The following is an 18335-nucleotide window of genomic DNA, read 5'->3' as shown; positions in this document are numbered from 1 at the left end:
GCGCTGCTGTATTTGGAAAAATGCTGGCTCACCCCTGGTCTATACAGACAATAATCCCCTCACATATGTGATGAGTACTGCAAAGCTGAATGCAGTAGGCCACCGCTGGGTAGGTGAGCTGGCAGATTTCAGGTTTGATGTCAAATACAGGCCGGGGAAGGTGAACATCGATGCAGACTCATTCTCTCGGTTTCCACTTGACATTGACACCTACCTCACAAAGTGTACTGAAGAGCTGACGAGAGAGGCCATTCAGGCTACATGGGAGGGTTGTGAGTCTGCAAAGAGACAAGATGCTGCATATGTCGCTGCCCTGTGCCTAACATGCCCAGCCAGAGACACCTGTGAACATGTCACCATTGCAGCCTGTCACAGTGACCTGGTAAAATCCCAAAGGAAGGATCCCTCTATCAGTTAACTTATCAAACTGAAAGAAACAAAATCAGTAATAACTAATGATGGCAGAAGGAGAGCCAGTGGCCCTGTGAGAGAGCTTATGCACGAGTGGGGAAAGCTTCATATGGAAAATCAGCTGCAACATCGTACAGCGGCTCAGCGAAGGCAGCTTGTGCTGCCAGCACAATATCATCTCCTAGTGCTTAAACATCTCCATGATGACTTGGGTCACGCAGGGCAGAGAGGGTCATTCACTTGGCACGGGACCGTTTCTACTGGCCTTTTATGAAGAAGGACATTGAGGCGTATGTGACCAGAAAACACCCCTGCATTAAGCAAAAGAAACCAGTCAAACACATCAGTAACCCTACGAAACCAGTGAATGTGAAAACTCTGAAACAGCCAGAGTACAGTACTGGCTTAGAGTATCACCACAAGCTCAGCATCAAACACACACACACACACACACACACACACATATGAAGAGAGAGAGAGTATGCATAGTATGTAAACGGCTACTAAACAGACATCATAATTCGTCATACAATGAGAACAGGACAAATCAGCAATTGACACTGACTAATTAACATTATATTATTGTATATATTGTTTGGAGTTTAGTCTGCTACTGTTACTATTTTACCATTTCTTCTTGGAGGAACTGTAACCCACATAATTTCTTTAGGGATTAAGAAAGTATTCTGATTCTTAATGTTTTAGGATACATGACCTGCCATTATCCAATGACACATCTGCTTACCTGTATCTTTTGCTCGTTTCTCCTTGTAGGAGCCATAATTAAATGTATTGAATTTTAATGATCACTGGGTTTTCATTTGTTTGGTTGCTATGGTGATGTGTAACGGGAGTCACGTGGGTGGTAGCGGCGACATTAAGAGGGCGTTGTCAGTCTGTCTTTCACTGGTTTGATTTTGACAGAGAGGAGGGCTGGTAGTTTTTGTTGACCGCAGCACAACGAGTTTCCCCTTGTTGCATTAGAGCCTGTGATGTTTTAAGAGTTTGAATCGCGAGCCGATCACGTTTATTAAAGTACTTTTCAAGCACTTTAATAAACAAGCAAGCAATTCCACCTCTGGCATTATTGCGTAAAGTTGACAGCGCGTCAGGCAGGCTCAACGACTGTGGAAGTCGCTACACTCCTCTTCTTTTCTCTTTTTTTTTAAACTTTAAAAACGGGTTGTGTATGAGACTTTAAATCAACAAAATATAAAATATACATTTTAAATTGTTATTGATCCCTTTACCCCAAGTCCTAAAGTGTATATTTATTTGTGAAACTCTTAAATATTTATTGTTCGTTTACTTGCACTGCTGTAACTGGAGCCTCGTCGTCTCGTCTCTCTATATACTGGACTGTATGTAGCGGAGATGACAATAAAGTTTAATTTGTCTTCAGCAGCGAGCAGACGCACCGAGGGCTCTCACGCTCACTTTTCGCGTATAGAATTTTGAAAAAACATCGGTGCAAATTATAAGTCTGTATCATAATGTCTGGTGTTTTCGTGTTGTTGGTTTGTTTTTATTTAGTTTTATTTTGCGAGTTGGTTATTAGATGCTGCTCCAGCCAGCCAGAGAATCCCCCGCCGCCCCGCCCTCTCCTCCCTGTGCCGCAAGCAGCAGGCGCACCTCGCAAACTGAGGGCGCCGTTACTCCCAGCTAATGGGCGATAGAAAACCGATCGGTGCCTATGCCATTCCCAATATGCGCTGGCATGATGTCGGGGCAGCATGAGTACAAGCATGTTTTGGGGTTTTTTTGCCGATGCCCGTGATGCCGCCCCCCACCACGATGCCGCCCCGGGCAACCGCCCGTGTCACCCGTATCTAAAACCGCTACTGTTTATGTCATACAGCCTTGTCTCATGTATGCAGTATGCACTCAGCTTGAAGTCCTGGAACGAGACAGCTTGATATCGTATATGCATACAGATTGATGTCATATAGGCATACAGTATGATGTCATATAGGCATACAGTATGATGTCATATTTCACCACAAGCTCAGCATCAAACAGTGAATCTGAGAGCAACATATCAGCTGCAGAGGAATCCAGAGAGAGTCCAGAAAATAAATACACATTTTATATGTCAGAGCAACCCAGAGTTACCTCACCTGAAAGGGAAACTGAACAAGAACAAATTTCCTCTGTTCATTATCTCTCCTGTTTTACAGGATTGTAATCTGTGGTCACGCCCACTACAGCAAGGCCTGTAACATGAACAAATAAATACCACCAACAAGTGTCCCTAGGGGACTGGCGAGACTTTTAAGGCAAGTGATTACTTGCCAGGTTACCACATAGAATACCTAAGCTATTAACTAGCATCAATAAGTCAGTCACTAATATCCCTTGGCAGGTGATTAGCATCCCCTGGCCTAGTTACTGTCTAGTAACTAGTAACTATTTAACACCAATTCATATTATTTGTTAGATTCACTTTTCTTCTTACTTTAGTCAAAAGTCTGTTGACCTAAATATGTTCAAAGTTGCATCATCTTGATATTTACACCAGTGTTGTACAACTCTGAGTGCATTCTGCAACTGATGGGAGGGAAAGGACTCCTTAGCACGACCATTAGAAAAGCCCCTACAGCGCACAAGTAGTTTGGTGTTTAAGTGGCTCAGAGGATCAAGGACAGGAGCAGTGACAAAAGTTATCCTCTCATCATGGTGAATTGTGTGCGCCTTATACAACAGGACAGCAGGAGAGAGCTGGACCATTTTTGGTGCCTAGGTATTTTGTGCAGGCGAAGCAATGAAAAACTCACAACTGCATTTCTTAGTCTGACAGGACAGGATGATCACCCTGAGGCGCTTAAGAGAAGAAATCCAGACCCTTTAACGTTCAAGGAAATTGTGACACATTAGTACAAACAAATAATCGTTAATAAATCAATATCAGTGACTTAAAATCACAGGAGATGCAGGATGAGTTATCCAGATTCATTTAATAATTAACCAACAAATTTAGATTGTCCAATTAATGTTGCTACTAATTCCCTGATTGATACATTTCTTTACATTTGCCCATTTTTTTGTTGATTCAGAAATAATTCATTGATCAAATTAAACTCCAATTCCTGCAAACTTTGGCAAAGCTGAGCATGTTCGGTCTGTTGTGTATACAGTTGTGGCTCTAAATACAAACTGAAGTGGCAAAGTGCACAAAAGCAAACTTTGTACCACTGACAAAACATTAGACCACAACTGTATTCATAACTCAGGCTGACTCAGGCTCTGTTAGAGCTTCTGCTCTGTGACCCTGTTTTGCTTGGCATCAATAAGTCATTTGAGCCAGGGATGATTCTGAAGTTCCTCTAGGGTGAGGCGGTCTTCATGGTTCTGACAGTAACAACCCAACAGAAAACACTTGCAGTCTGTTCAGAAATACAACAGAGGGGTTTGAGTTTATCACGTTGGTGTTTATATAAGTCTGCGTGTGCATTAGTGATACAGATAAAGACAGATAACACCGAAAACAGAATTTTCAAGCCTTGTAATGCGACAGGTTAAAGAATTAACATTCAGCTTACCCTCGGAGATGTCAGTGTGCATCTCAGATGTGTTGTTGTCATCAGGGATGATGTGACGTACCAGCCAATCCATCACCGCACCCAGCTGCAAAACTGTGACGCAATCTGCTGTGGTGGCATTAAAGTCCTGCCAGTTTACAGCGGCTGATTTGGTCCCTAAAATCCAGAGAGTAATTATTCATGGTAAGGAATTCATGTGGACACTAAGCGTGTGGGCAGGCAAGGACATTTAAACAGTGAGGCTGACGACCTACCATTTCTTCGTGTGACTGCTTCTGCTCTAAAAGGGACTCCAATGCCAAAATCGATGAATTTGACACATAGAAATGCTGGATGATCAGGCGATGTGTCAAACACAATATTGTCTGGCTTAATGTCTCGATGGAAGACACCCTTGGATTGCATTTCAGCGGCTGCATGTACCAGCTGTCTCATTATGACCTGACAGACAAATGAAAAATACGTTCAAATAATCAGATTTACATTATCCATTAAAGATTGCCACTAGAAGAATTGTAAAGTGCACACATAAGAAGCCATACTGGGAAATTGTCTTCTCTGCGTTTTCCAAAGAAGACAGTCCCAAAGCCTCCTTCACCCAGCTTATCCTGCTCTTCGTATTTTTCTTCAAAGTCCTCTACAGAGAGACAAAACAAACACAGGGGTTGTGATTAGTTGTGTGTAGGAAAGCTGACTTTGCCTCAATGTACACATTCATACAGTCTTTGTTAGAAGCTTCCTAGTGATTAGCAGATGGATACCAGCTAAACTCTGAGAGCTTGGGAAAGAGGCTCTATCACTGCAGGTGTGGTGTGAACTTACCTATGTACTTCTTACCTTTAGTGTGACTTTTGTATGTGCTGTGTGTATCTGACTCGTAGACGGAGCAGCTGGCCTCTTCCTGTGAGCTTGATGTCTTGCTCTTTTTACTGCGTGGTTGTTTTGTTCCATCGCTGCTTGACTTTCCTTTGCTGCTCTTCTTTCTGAAAGCAGCTGCAAAAACCAAAACCAATTAGACCTCTGAACTCCACACAGGCCTACAGATGATCAATAACTGTAAAACAAAAAATCTCTGAATGTCTCACTTACACTTCTCCAAGACAAGATGGCTGAGGCCTGGGGTTGGACTTTTGCTGTCCTTGCTTCTTTTGGAAGCTTTTTCCAGTCTTTCTGTGGCACAATCTTTGCGTTTGGAGCTCTTGATTCGCCCATCTGACGTCCTGTCCTCTATCCTGAGGAACCAGGGATCAGTGTGGCGGTCTGCAGTTTGTACAAAGATCACTTGGTTACTACTGAATCAAAACACCTGAAGTAAAAGCCCCAAATTAAGATGAATTTAACAGGTAAAGGAGACTTTACTCACCTAGATATTTACGCACACCCACAGCACGTGGTGTGGTAAAGGTCGGCCAAGATTTTGACCACATGTCAGAAACTGGTTCAAAATTGTACTAAACTCACTTGAACTCTGACTTTGTCTGCACTTAGAACTATCACAAGACATTAAAACAAAACATCGGGCATTGATGACATCACAGCAATCTAACATTCTAATCTATGCAAACTGTCTCCAAGGCTACATAATATCAAATGAAATCATAGCAAAGGAGTAAAAAGCAGGATCAGTCTTAGGGTGTATGTTACATGTTTGCCAGTTTGGATGAGTGAGTGCAATACTTCATCGGCCTGTGTTGTAGCAAGCTGTTGAACCTGCTGAGAAACTTTTCTTTGTCCACTCTGCCCCAAACTTCACATGCTCCATAAAGGTCGAGGCCTAGAGACCTCTGCATAGTTATTGCAATTAGCATTAGGTTATCAGTGTCATCTGATATACAGTGGCTTGCAAAAGTATTCGGCCCCCTTGAACTTTTCCACATTTTGTCACATTACAGCCACAAACATGAATCAGTTTTATTGGAATTCCACGTGAAAGACCAATACAAAGTGGTGTACACTTGAGAAGTGGAACGAAATTCATACATGATACCAAACATTTTTTACAAATAAATAACTGCAAAGTGGGGACACCTGGCTGGAGATGCTCACTCAAGGACAACACCATACCATCCAAATGGCAACCCATTTCCAGCTGAGCCATTTAATTGGATATTTCTTCAAATGCTAAGGACACTGGAGGAGAAGGCAAAGAGCAGCTGGAAAGAGCATCTGCCTCAGATAGTACATGCATACAACTGCACCAGGCATGAGGCAACAGGCTTTTCACCCCACTACCTCTTGTATGGTCGACACCCCCGTCTCCTAGTAGACTTAATTTTTGGCCTGTTAGCCAGAGATGGGACTGAAAGACCTCAGAGCTATGCCAGATTTGCGTCTCTACTGTGATGTCAAATATCAATACCAGAATGTGTGTCGATGTATGTGCATTCATTTGTGCATGCGTGGAGATCTGAGGTTGGCTGGTAGGGTGGACCTCTGTGCATAATCACAAGTGTGTGCAAACATTTCCATGATTGGATTTCTTGGAATTTGGTTTCTTTGGGGGATTTTTTCAAGTTTTTGTAATGTGACAGGTTAAAGAATTAACATTCAGCTTACCCTCTGAAATGTCAGAGTGCATCTCAGATGTGTTGTTGTCATCAGGGATGATGTGACGTACCAGCCAATCCATCACCGCACCCAGCTGCAAAACTGTGACGCAATCTGCTGTGGTGGCATTAAAGTCCTGCCAGTTTACAGCGGCTGATTTGGTCCCTAAAATCCAGAGAGTAATTATTCATGGTAAGGAATTCATGTGGACACTAAGCGTGTGGGCAGGCAAGGACATTTAAACAGTGAGGCTGACGACCTACCATTTCTTCGTGTGACTGCTTCTGCTCTAAAAGGGACTCCAATGCCAAAATCGATGAATTTGACACATAGAAATGCTGGATGATCAGGCGATGTGTCAAACACAATATTGTCTGGCTTAATGTCTCGATGGAAGACACCCTTGGATTGCATTTCAGCGGCTGCATGTACCAGCTGTCTCATTATGACCTGACAGACAAATGAAAAATACGTTCAAATAATCAGATTTACATTATCCATTAAAGATTGCCACTAGAAGAATTGTAAAGTGCACACATAAGAAGCCATACTGGGAAATTGTCTTCTCTGCGTTTTCCAAAGAAGACAGTCCCAAAGCCTCCTTCACCCAGCTTATCCTGCTCTTCGTATTTTTCTTCAAAGTCCTCTACAGAGAGACAAAACAAACACAGGGGTTGTGATTAGTTGTATGTAGGAAAGCTGTCTTTGCCTCAATGTACACATTCATACAGTCTTTGTTAGAAGCTTCCTAGTGATTAGCAGATGGATAGCAGCTAAACTCTGAGAGCTTGGGAAAGAGGCTCTATCACTGCAGGTGTGGTGTGAACTTACCTATGTACTTCTTACCTTTAGTGTGACTTTTGTATGTGCTGTGTGTATCTGACTCGTAGACGGAGCAGCTGGCCTCCTCCTGTGAGCTTGATGTCTTGCTCTTTTTACTGCGTGGTTGTTTTGTTCCATCGCTGCTTGACTTTCCTTTGCTGCTCTTCTTTCTGAAAGCAGCTGCAAAAACCAAAACCAATTAGACCTCTGAACTCCACACAGGCCTACAGATGATCAATAACTGTAAAACAAAAAATCTCTGAATGTCTCACTTACACTTCTCCAAGACAAGATGGCTGAGGCCTGGGGTTGGACTTTTGCTGTCCTTGCTTCTTTTGGAAGCTTTTTCCAGTCTTTCTGTGGCACAATCTTTGCGTTTGGAGCTCTTGATTCGCCCATCTGACGTCCTGTCCTCTATCCTGAGGAACCAGGGATCAGTGTGGCGGTCTGCAGTTTGTACAAAGATCACTTGGTTACTACTGAATCAAAACACCTGAAGTAAAAGCCCCAAATTAAGATGAATTTAACAGGTAAAGGAGACTTTACTCACCTAGATATTTACGCACACCCACAGCACGTGGTGTGGTAAAGGTCGGCCAAGATTTTGACCACATGTCAGAAACTGGTTCAAACTGGTACTAAACTCACTTGAACTCTGACTTTGTCTGCACTTAGAACTATCACAAGACATTAAAACAAAACATCGGGCATTGATGACATCACAGCAATCTAACATTCTAATCTATGCAAACTGTCTCCAAGGCTACATAATATCAAATGAAATCATAGCAAAGGAGTAAAAAGCAGGATCAGTCTTAGGGTGTATGTTACATGTTTGCCAGTTTGGATGAGTGAGTGCAATACTTCATCGGCCTGTGTTGTAGCAACCTGTTGAACCTGCTGAGAAACTTTTCTTTGTCCACTCTGCCCCAAACTTCACATGCTCCATAAAGGTCGAGGCCTAGAGACCTCTGCATAGTTATTGCAATTAGCATTAGGTTATCAGTGTCATCTGATATTCAGTGGCTTGAAAAAGTATTCGGCCCCCTTGAACTTTTCCACATTTTGTCACATTACAGCCACAAACATGAATCAATTTTATTGGAATTCCACGTGAAAGACCAATACAAAGTGGTGTACACTTGAGAAGTGGAACGAAATTCATACATGATACCAAACATTTTTTACAAATAAATAACTGCAAAGTGGGGACACCTGGCTGGAGATGCTCACTCAAGGACAACACCATACCATCCAAATGGCAACCCATTTCCAGCTGAGCCATTTAATTGGATATTTCTTCAAATGCTAAGGACACTGGAGGAGAAGGCAAAGAGCAGCTGGAAAGAGCATCTGCCTCAGATAGTACATGCATACAACTGCACCAGGCATGAGGCAACAGGCTTTTCACCCCACTACCTCTTGTATGGTCGACACCCCCGTCTCCTAGTAGACTTAATTTTTGGCCTGTTAGCCAGAGATGGGACTGAAAGACCTCAGAGCTATGCCAGATTTGCGTCTCTACTGTGATGTCAAATATCAATACCAGAATGTGTGTCGATGTATGTGCATTCATTTGTGCATGCGTGGAGATCTGAGGTTGGCTGGTAGGGTGGACCTCTGTGCATAATCACAAGTGTGTGCAAACATTTCCATGATTGGATTTCTTGGAATTTGGTTTCTTTGGGGGATTTTTTCAAGTTTTTGTAATGTGACAGGTTAAAGAATTAACATTCAGCTTCCCCTCTGAAATGTCAGAGTGCATCTCAGATGTGTTGTTGTCATCAGGGATGATGTGACGTACCAGCCAATCCATCACCGCACCCAGCTGCAAAACTGTGACGCAATCTGCTGTGGTGGCATTAAAGTCCTGCCAGTTTACAGCGGCTGTTTTGGTCCCTAAAATCCAGAGAGTAATTATTCATGGTAAGGAATTCATGTGGACACTAAGCGTGTGGGCAGGCAAGGACATTTAAACAGTGAGGCTGACGACCTACCATTTCTTCGTGTGACTGCTTCTGCTCTAAAAGGGACTCCAATGCCAAAATCGATGAATTTGACACATAGAAATGCTGGATGATCAGGCGATGTGTCAAACACAATATTGTCTGGCTTAATGTCTCGATGGAAGACACCCTTGGATTGCATTTCAGCGGCTGCATGTACCAGCTGTCTCATTATGACCTGACAGACAAATGAAAAATACGTTCAAATAATCAGATTTACATTATCCATTAAAGATTGCCACTAGAAGAATTGTAAAGTGCACACATAAGAAGCCATACTGGGAAATTGTCTTCTCTGCGTTTTCCAAAGAAGACAGTCCCAAAGCCTCCTTCACCCAGCTTATCCTGCTCTTCGTATTTTTCTTCAAAGTCCTCTACAGAGAGACAAAACAAACACAGGGGTTGTGATTAGTTGTATGTAGGAAAGCTGTCTTTGCCTCAATGTACACATTCATACAGTCTTTGTTAGAAGCTTCCTAGTGATTAGCAGATGGATAGCAGCTAAACTCTGAGAGCTTGGGAAAGAGGCTCTATCACTGCAGGTGTGGTGTGAACTTACCTATGTACTTCTTACCTTTAGTGTGACTTTTGTATGTGCTGTGTGTATCTGACTCGTAGACGGAGCAGCTGGCCTCCTCCTGTGAGCTTGATGTCTTGCTCTTTTTACTGCGTGGTTGTTTTGTTCCATCGCTGCTTGACTTTCCTTTGCTGCTCTTCTTTCTGAAAGCAGCTGCAAAAACCAAAACCAATTAGACCTCTGAACTCCACACAGGCCTACAGATGATCAATAACTGTAAAACAAAAAATCTCTGAATGTCTCACTTACACTTCTCCAAGACAAGATGGCTGAGGCCTGGGGTTGGACTTTTGCTGTCCTTGCTTCTTTTGGAAGCTTTTTCCAGTCTTTCTGTGGCACAATCTTTGCGTTTGGAGCTCTTGATTCGCCCATCTGACGTCCTGTCCTCTATCCTGAGGAACCAGGGATCAGTGTGGCGGTCTGCAGTTTGTACAAAGATCACTTGGTTACTACTGAATCAAAACACCTGAAGTAAAAGCCCCAAATTAAGATGAATTTAACAGGTAAAGGAGACTTTACTCACCTAGATATTTACGCACACCCACAGCACGTGGTGTGGTAAAGGTCGGCCAAGATTTTGACCACATGTCAGAAACTGGTTCAAAATTGTACTAAACTCACTTGAACTCTGACTTTGTCTGCACTTAGAACTATCACAAGACATTAAAACAAAACATCGGGCATTGATGACATCACAGCAATCTAACATTCTAATCTATGCAAACTGTCTCCAAGGCTACATAATATCAAATTAAATCATAGCAAAGGAGTAAAAAGCAGGATCAGTCTTAGGGTGTATGTTACATGTTTGCCAGTTTGGATGAGTGAGTGCAATACTTCATCGGCCTGTGTTGTAGCAACCTGTTGAACCTGCTGAGAAACTTTTCTTTGTCCACTCTGCCCCAAACTTCACATGCTCAATAAAAGTGGAGGCCTAGAGACCTCTGCATAGTTATTGCAATTAGCATTAGGTTATCAGTATCATCTGATATATATGACATTTACAGTACAGTACTCACACATGACATAGGAGGGAAGAAATATGAACTTTTTGACATAAATTTGATCATATGAAATTGAATTTTTTGAAAATATGAAATAATGTAACTTTTTCCTTCCGTCATACTTCAGAAATATAATATCTTAAGTTTTGAACATTTTTAAACATTTAAGTTTGCTCCTACATGGACGTGCTCCACAATCATTGGTCAGTCATGTTAAAATCCATTATCAGTGGAAACCTGATCCTCTACTAGAGGCGATTGTGCAATACCTTTTAGACATAACACTCAGCAAACAGCTATTATCAGTTAAAGGTAGTGAGATTTGGAGTGATACATGACACATGATGGAATAAGACACGCAGGCTTAATGCACATATGTCTGCACACATCCAGACATTAACAGATACACACACATGGCCACCCTTTATATTGGCGGACCTCCGCCAGGCCACACTGCCCTCCCCTTCTCAGAGAAATCCTCAACAGAAGAGTTGAGAAACACAAAAACTTGTGAAATCTGAATGTTCTGGTGAGTCTCCACCTGTCACAGGTGGGTGCTGCCTGGACTGTCTCAAGACAGACCAGACCAGGTGCACCACAGACACTTCAAACCTCATCTCAGGACAAAAACCAAAAGAACAACATAAAAAATGAGAAAACTTGCCTTAGAAACATGCAGGGTTAGAGGAGACGGCAGCCGTGTAGAGGTGAGCCTGTGTGAGTCTCTTTTCTTTTAGTGAACAACAGAAAAACAGAAAAAAGAAAGAAAACTTACCTTAAAAATCTGTAGGGTTGTTTTCTCTGAGACATGTTGGAATCTGTAAACAGTTACTCCGAAAAGGATCCAGATGTTTCAAAATACTTCTCTGGCAAATGTTTCAATTCTGCGAACATAAATGCTGTGATTAATGGACTAAAAGTCATCGCTTCTTACCCATATTTATGGATTTAAGGATCAAAGGATCAAATTGGTGGTAAGATTCTAAATATATGTGATGTCATGATCCTGTTAAATAGTCCCAATTTCAAGCCTCATGTGAGGGCAAAAACCACAAGAACAGCATAAAAAAGGAGAAAACGTACCTTAGAAACATGCCGGGATACAGGAGACGGCAGCACTGCAGAGGTGAGGACACGCATCTGTTTGAAATAAACAAAACAATAAGCACAGTTGTACAGACACATACACACACACACACACACTCCCAAAAACTAGCCAGCCCTCATGAGGAGGTTGCGACGCCCTCCAGGTGCGGGAAAGAAAGCAGGAAAAAACGGGAGCGGGCCGCCTCACCGCTCTTTACATTGGTGGACCGCCCCAAAGAAATCCAAACATGGAAATGCTTGCACACACATTTGATTATGAATATAGGTCCATCCTACCAGCCAACATCAGATCTCCACGCATGCACACATGAATGCACATACATCTGAACACATCTAGAGATAAACTCCCCCAAAGAAACCAAATTCCCAGAAATTAAAACATGGAAATGTTTGCACACACTTGTGATTATGCGTAGACGTCCACCCTACCAGCAAACCTCAGGACTCCACGCAGGCACACATGAATGCACATACATTTACACACATCCAGAGATAAACTCCCCAAAAGAAATCCGAACATGGAAATTTTGCGCACACTGCACACACATTCAGAGTTCTGAATGTACTGGTGAGTCTCCACCTGTTACAGGTGGGTGCAACCTGGACTGTCTCAAGACAGACGAGACCAGATCCACCAAAGAAACTGCAGATGTGCATCTTTTTGAAATATATAACACAATAAACACAGTCGTGCAGACACATACACTCACACAGGCTGCGAAAGCCTAGCCAGCCCTCGTGATGGTGTGGCACCACCCCTCAGGCGTGTGAAAGAAAGCAGAAAAAACCCAGACTGGGCCGCCTGGCCACCCATTATAAAGGTGGACCTCCTCCGGAGAGAAACCCTTTATAAAAGAGTTGAGAAAGACAAAATTTGTGAGGTCTGAATGTTCTGGTGAGTCTCCACCTGCTGCAGGTGAGTGCAGCCTGGACTGTCTCGAGACAGACCAGATCAGCTGCACCACAGACACTTCATACCTCATCTCAGGAGAAAAACTGAAAGAGCAACATAAAAAAGGAGAAAACCGACCTCAGAAACATGACCAACATCTGTTTGATTAGACTAACAAATAATGGTTGGCCATTTTCAGGTCCTCGCCTAACCTTCAGTCGATGTTCGAGGTCATCGAAACGCTTAGGTTTTATATCGACTTTCCTTGGACTGATAATCTGTCTCGTATTGAAATTGTTCTTTGGTCAGTTTTGCCTGTTGCAGAATTTCAGGGTCGCTCTTGTTGACTTTAATAGCCACGATCTGTCTGTTTGCTCTGTGAATTGGTTAGAAACAAAACTGAACTTGTTTTGGTTTCTGTCCTAAAATGTTCTCAAAACGTCTCGAAAGGGTTTGGGTTGGTGTCAGGTCAACGTCCGTTATGCCATAAAGTATAATAGGTGAGCGCTGGTATTTATGGGTTTTGGGATCAAAGCAAAGCTACCAGTCATACAGGATCAAAGCAAAGTTACCGCATCACAAGGGATCAAAGTGATTCTAATGTATGCGCAGGCGCACACACACATGTTTGTTTGTGTAATATTGTTCACACTGAATTTGACCGTAGGAAATTTAATATGAGTCAATCAAAGAAAATGTTAGTTTTGAAGAATTTTGAAATTACGAAACTGACAATTACGAGAATTGTTTTTTTTTCTTTTGCATAACATGTCGAGCTTTTCTGTATATAGTCATTTCGTACAAGAAATTGATGAAAATGTTCTATTTTATTTTAACAATCATCAACTTCATATGCAGGTTTCGTACGGGTGCTTGAAATCCTTGAACAATCTTGGATTTTAATATTGTAGTGCTTCTATTTGGGATTTTGTGCTTAAAACGTCTTGAAACTGTATTTCATTCACCACAAATAACTATCTGATTGAATAGTTTTCTTATCAAATAGAGAAATAAAAAGTCTAAAAGCAACATTTCTCTGCCTGGGCTGCCTTGTACCTCTGCACGTCAGTCTGTTTCAATTTGTGACCCCCCACCCCCTCCCCGAACAGTCGGGGGTGAGTGCACTAACGTGCCTGGAGGCCGTTTTAATGAGTGTTTGCTGGAAAACCAAAAATACAAGAAGGATTTGTACGTTTTCACAATGGGGGAGTTTGCGTAAGTCCTAGTAAATCATTTTCTCGAGTGTGTACGTTACACATGCTAATTTTTAAAATCGTTTTTATTATTTTGCTAGCTAGCAAACTCGCGGGATAAATGATTGAAATGCACTCAGTGTGATGCAATACGGTGCCGCTATTATAACAGTTAGTTATTGCAGGGTAATTTATGGAATATGCTGTGAATTTAACCAAGATTACACAGCAGTAGCAGTAATGCGAGTTACTTCTCCAAAGTGAAAGCTTTAAACGTTAGCCCGATGCTTAACTAGCCAACTTAAGGCTTTCTGATTGAAGGCTAAAAGCGGCGTTGTCACCAAGTAAACAGAATATTGATTATATTTTTGTGTATTGCTGCAGTTTTTTCAAGTATTAACTTGGTGCTTTTGGCAACCTTAGGGGGAAATAATGGTAATATGACTGATCCATATGGACACAAAGAATACAGACTTTTTTGTGCTACCGAAGTTCCGTGGCTTTCATTCAAAATCTGTTTATCGTTAAACAACTTAAACATTATAATGGCTTCAAACTCACATTGAGGCCTGTGGGGCACTATCAGCCACTGAAACAGTAGACAAATGAATATTTCATACCTGAAGGCTGCCTGTTTATTTAAGGGAGATGAACAATACATTATAATTAGAATAGAATAATCCTTTAATTGTCCCACAAGGGGAAATTTGGTTGTAACAGCAGCAAAAAGACACATATACAAACAAACAGTACACAGGACACAGAACAGAAACATACACAATTTTTCTTAAATATTTATTTAATTGTATATAATAATATCACAGATGATAGATTAAATAGGTTTTTGATAGATGCTTGTGCATTCTTAAAGTCTTATATGTTGAATTGAACTGAGTATGTCATCTGTTCAAAGCCTCTCCCAGTCAGTGCTGTTCTCTATGCCTGTCTTACTCTACATGATATTTTTTAACATCAGCATGCTAAAGGACTTGTTTGGAAGAGACTGCTATTTTATATGCTAAAATATGTTTTTCTTCTGGGCCAAGTTGGTGAAAACACTTTATTATCCTCTAATAGATTTTGTAAATGCTTGGTGATGGTAGTACCCAAAACTAGCTGCATCAGGTACTTCCCTGTGTATTTGGAGAGGATCAGAAGTCCCAGGAATAAAAAAAGCCCCCAAAACAAAAACGGCAACTAATTATTTATCTGCACAGCCGTACAAGTGGCTGACTGCTAGTTTGGTCCTCTGAGGCCGTGTCCTAGTCAGAGTGTCTCGCTAGATTTCTCTCTCTTCTGTTAATTGAGCGTTTTTTGTTTGTTTGTTTTGTTGCAGTTCTGGGTAATAAGTTAAATTAATAAAATAAATATTGTAATTGCATTTCTGTTTGTTCTGTACTTGCTAACTGTCAATTCAGAAGAAAATGTAGCTGCTGTCTTCCTGTTGCTGTTTGCCAACAAACTCAGTTGCTTTGCCCGATAATTTACTTTAAAAAAATGCCTACATGTATATTTATAAGCTGAGTTATTATATAGCTGAATAATTATATCTTTCAATTCATAACTAATAATGTTTTATTTTAAATTTGTGTCTGTGTCTTTTAGCTTCTTCTGCTTATTATTGTTATCCATCCATTTTCTTCTGCTTATCAAGGACTGGTTTACCCGGGCAGCAGCCTAAGCAGAGAAGCCCACATCTCCCTCTCCCCAGCCACCTCCTCCACTTCTTCTGGGATAACACCAAGACATCCTCAGGCCAGCTGAGAGATATAGCCTCTCCAGAGTGTCCTGGGTCTGCCCTGGGGCCTCTTTCTCCTTTTCTCATCAGCCTCTCTTCAACGTGAAGGAATAGCAGTTCTACTCTGAGCCCCTTTTGAGTAGCTGAACTCCTCAGCCTGTCTTTAAGGGAGAGGCAACACCCTTAGAGAAAGCTCATTTTTTTCATGTGTCAGTCCTCTGCTCAGCTGTCCCCAAACTTGTAAACAAGACCCAGAGAAGATTAAAGTCCTCCGCTTGATGCTGCAAGTCATTGTTTTTTATTGTCTTTTTCTTAATATATTCAGATAATTCTAAAAATATATGTACAACAGTTTGTTTATGCAGTCAGCATTTGTATATATACAGCAGTATTCTCAAACAAGCAATAGTGAACGCACCTGTGTGAGGCAAATTCCACAATCACAGTTCAATCAGTCAACCCACCCTGACACTTTTTTCCACTTTAAGTGAGGAAATGGAATTAAATCTGGACACATCTTTATCTTTTTTGGACATATCAACATATCTTTTTAAGGTTAAGAGAATATGGTCATCAGTAGGGATGGGTACCGGTGTCTGACATAAACGGTAGTAACCAGACCGAAAAGCAGCGCACATGTGTATTTGTTTTCTGACTCTCTCTGGATTCCTCTGCAGCTGATATGTTGCTCTCAGATTCACTGTTTGATGCTGAGCTTGTGGTGACATATGACATCAATCTGCATGCACATATGACATCACACTGTATGCCTGACCTGACATCAATCTGTATGCCTATATGACATCTTACTGTATGCATATATGACATCATACTGTATGCATATATGACATCATACGACATCATACTGTATGCATATATGACATCATACTGTATGCCTGTCCTGACATCAATCTGTATGCCTATATGACATCATACTGTATGCATATATGACATCATACCGTATGCATATATGACATCATACTGTATGCCTATATGACATCACACTGTATGCCAGACCTGACATCAATCTGTATGCCTATATGACATCATACTGTATGCATATATGACATCATACTGTATGCATATATGACATCATACGACATCATACTGTATGCATATATGACATCATACTGTATGCCTGTCCTGACATCAATCTGTATGCCTATATGACATCATACTGTATGCCTATATGACATCATACTGTATACCTATATGACATCAATCTGTATGCCTATATGACATCAATCTGAATGCCTATATGACATCAATCTGAATGCATATACGATATCAAGCTGTCTCGTTCCAGGACTTCAAGCTGAGTGCATACATGAGACAAGGCTGTATGACATAAATGACACCAAGCTGTATGCCATATATGACATCTGTCACGGCCCAGCGGCACGAGGTAAATGGGATGGACACAAGTGCAAGATCCAAACCGGATTGTTGCTCTCATATTCACTGTTTGATGCTGAGCTTGTGGTGATACTCTAAGCCAGTACTGTACTCTGGCTGTTTCAGAGTTTTCACAGTCACTGCTTTCAGGTGTCTCCAACCAGTCACGTCTCCCAACACGATGACTTCTTTTCTTTTGGTTCCCTCTACGTGGTAGTGGTCCCCCAGTGGTCAACAGGTAGGTCTTTCACGAGGTGTAGGAGATTTCTATGAAGTAAACACATTACGTCTCTGAACACATTTTGTAAATGGGACTGTCACTCACTTGTTGTTTGACGACATACACAGTTTGCTCCCAGTAAGGTCTCAATTTTCCAGGTCCTCCCCTCTCACTCATGTTACAGACTAGGACACTGTCTCACCAGGTTGGAGAGTGACTGTGTTCTGTGTGTGATGATCATAGTTCTTCTTAACCCTTGCACTAGAGTGCTGGCTGTTCTCAGCTGCAATACGATAAGCCTCTTCCATCCACAAAACCCACTTTTTAGCATAGCTCTGAGGTGTTTCAGTCCCATCTCTGGCTAACAGGCCAAAAATGAAGTCTACTAGGAGACGGGGGTGTCGACCAAACATGAGGTAGTGGGGTGAAAAGTCTGTTTCCTCATGCCTGGTGCAGTTGTATGCATGTAGTATCTGAGGCAGATGCTCTTTCCAGCTGCTCTTTGCCTTCTCCTCCAGTGTCCTTAGCATTTGAAGAAATGTCCAATTAGATCGCTCAGCTGGGTTGCCATTTGGATGGCATGGTGTTGTCCTTGAGTGAGCAGCTCCAGCCAGGTGTCGTAGGGTTACTGATGTGTTTGACTGGTTTCTTTTGCTTAATGCAGGGGTGTTTTCTGGTCACATACGCCTCAATGTCCTTCTTCATAAAAGGCCAGTAGAAACGGTCCCGTGCCAAGTGAATGACCCTCTCTGCCCTGCGTGACCCAAGTCATCATGGAGATGTTTAAGCACTAGGAGATGATATTGTGCTGGCAGCACAAGCTGCCTTCGCTGAGCCGCTGTACGATGTTGCAGCTGATTTTCCATATGAAGCTTTCCCCACTC

Source organism: Pelmatolapia mariae, linkage group LG13 (genome assembly GCF_036321145.2).
Source record: "Pelmatolapia mariae isolate MD_Pm_ZW linkage group LG13, Pm_UMD_F_2, whole genome shotgun sequence".
Classification (NCBI taxonomy): domain Eukaryota; kingdom Metazoa; phylum Chordata; class Actinopteri; order Cichliformes; family Cichlidae; genus Pelmatolapia; species Pelmatolapia mariae.
This window is presented reverse-complemented; position numbering follows the sequence as displayed.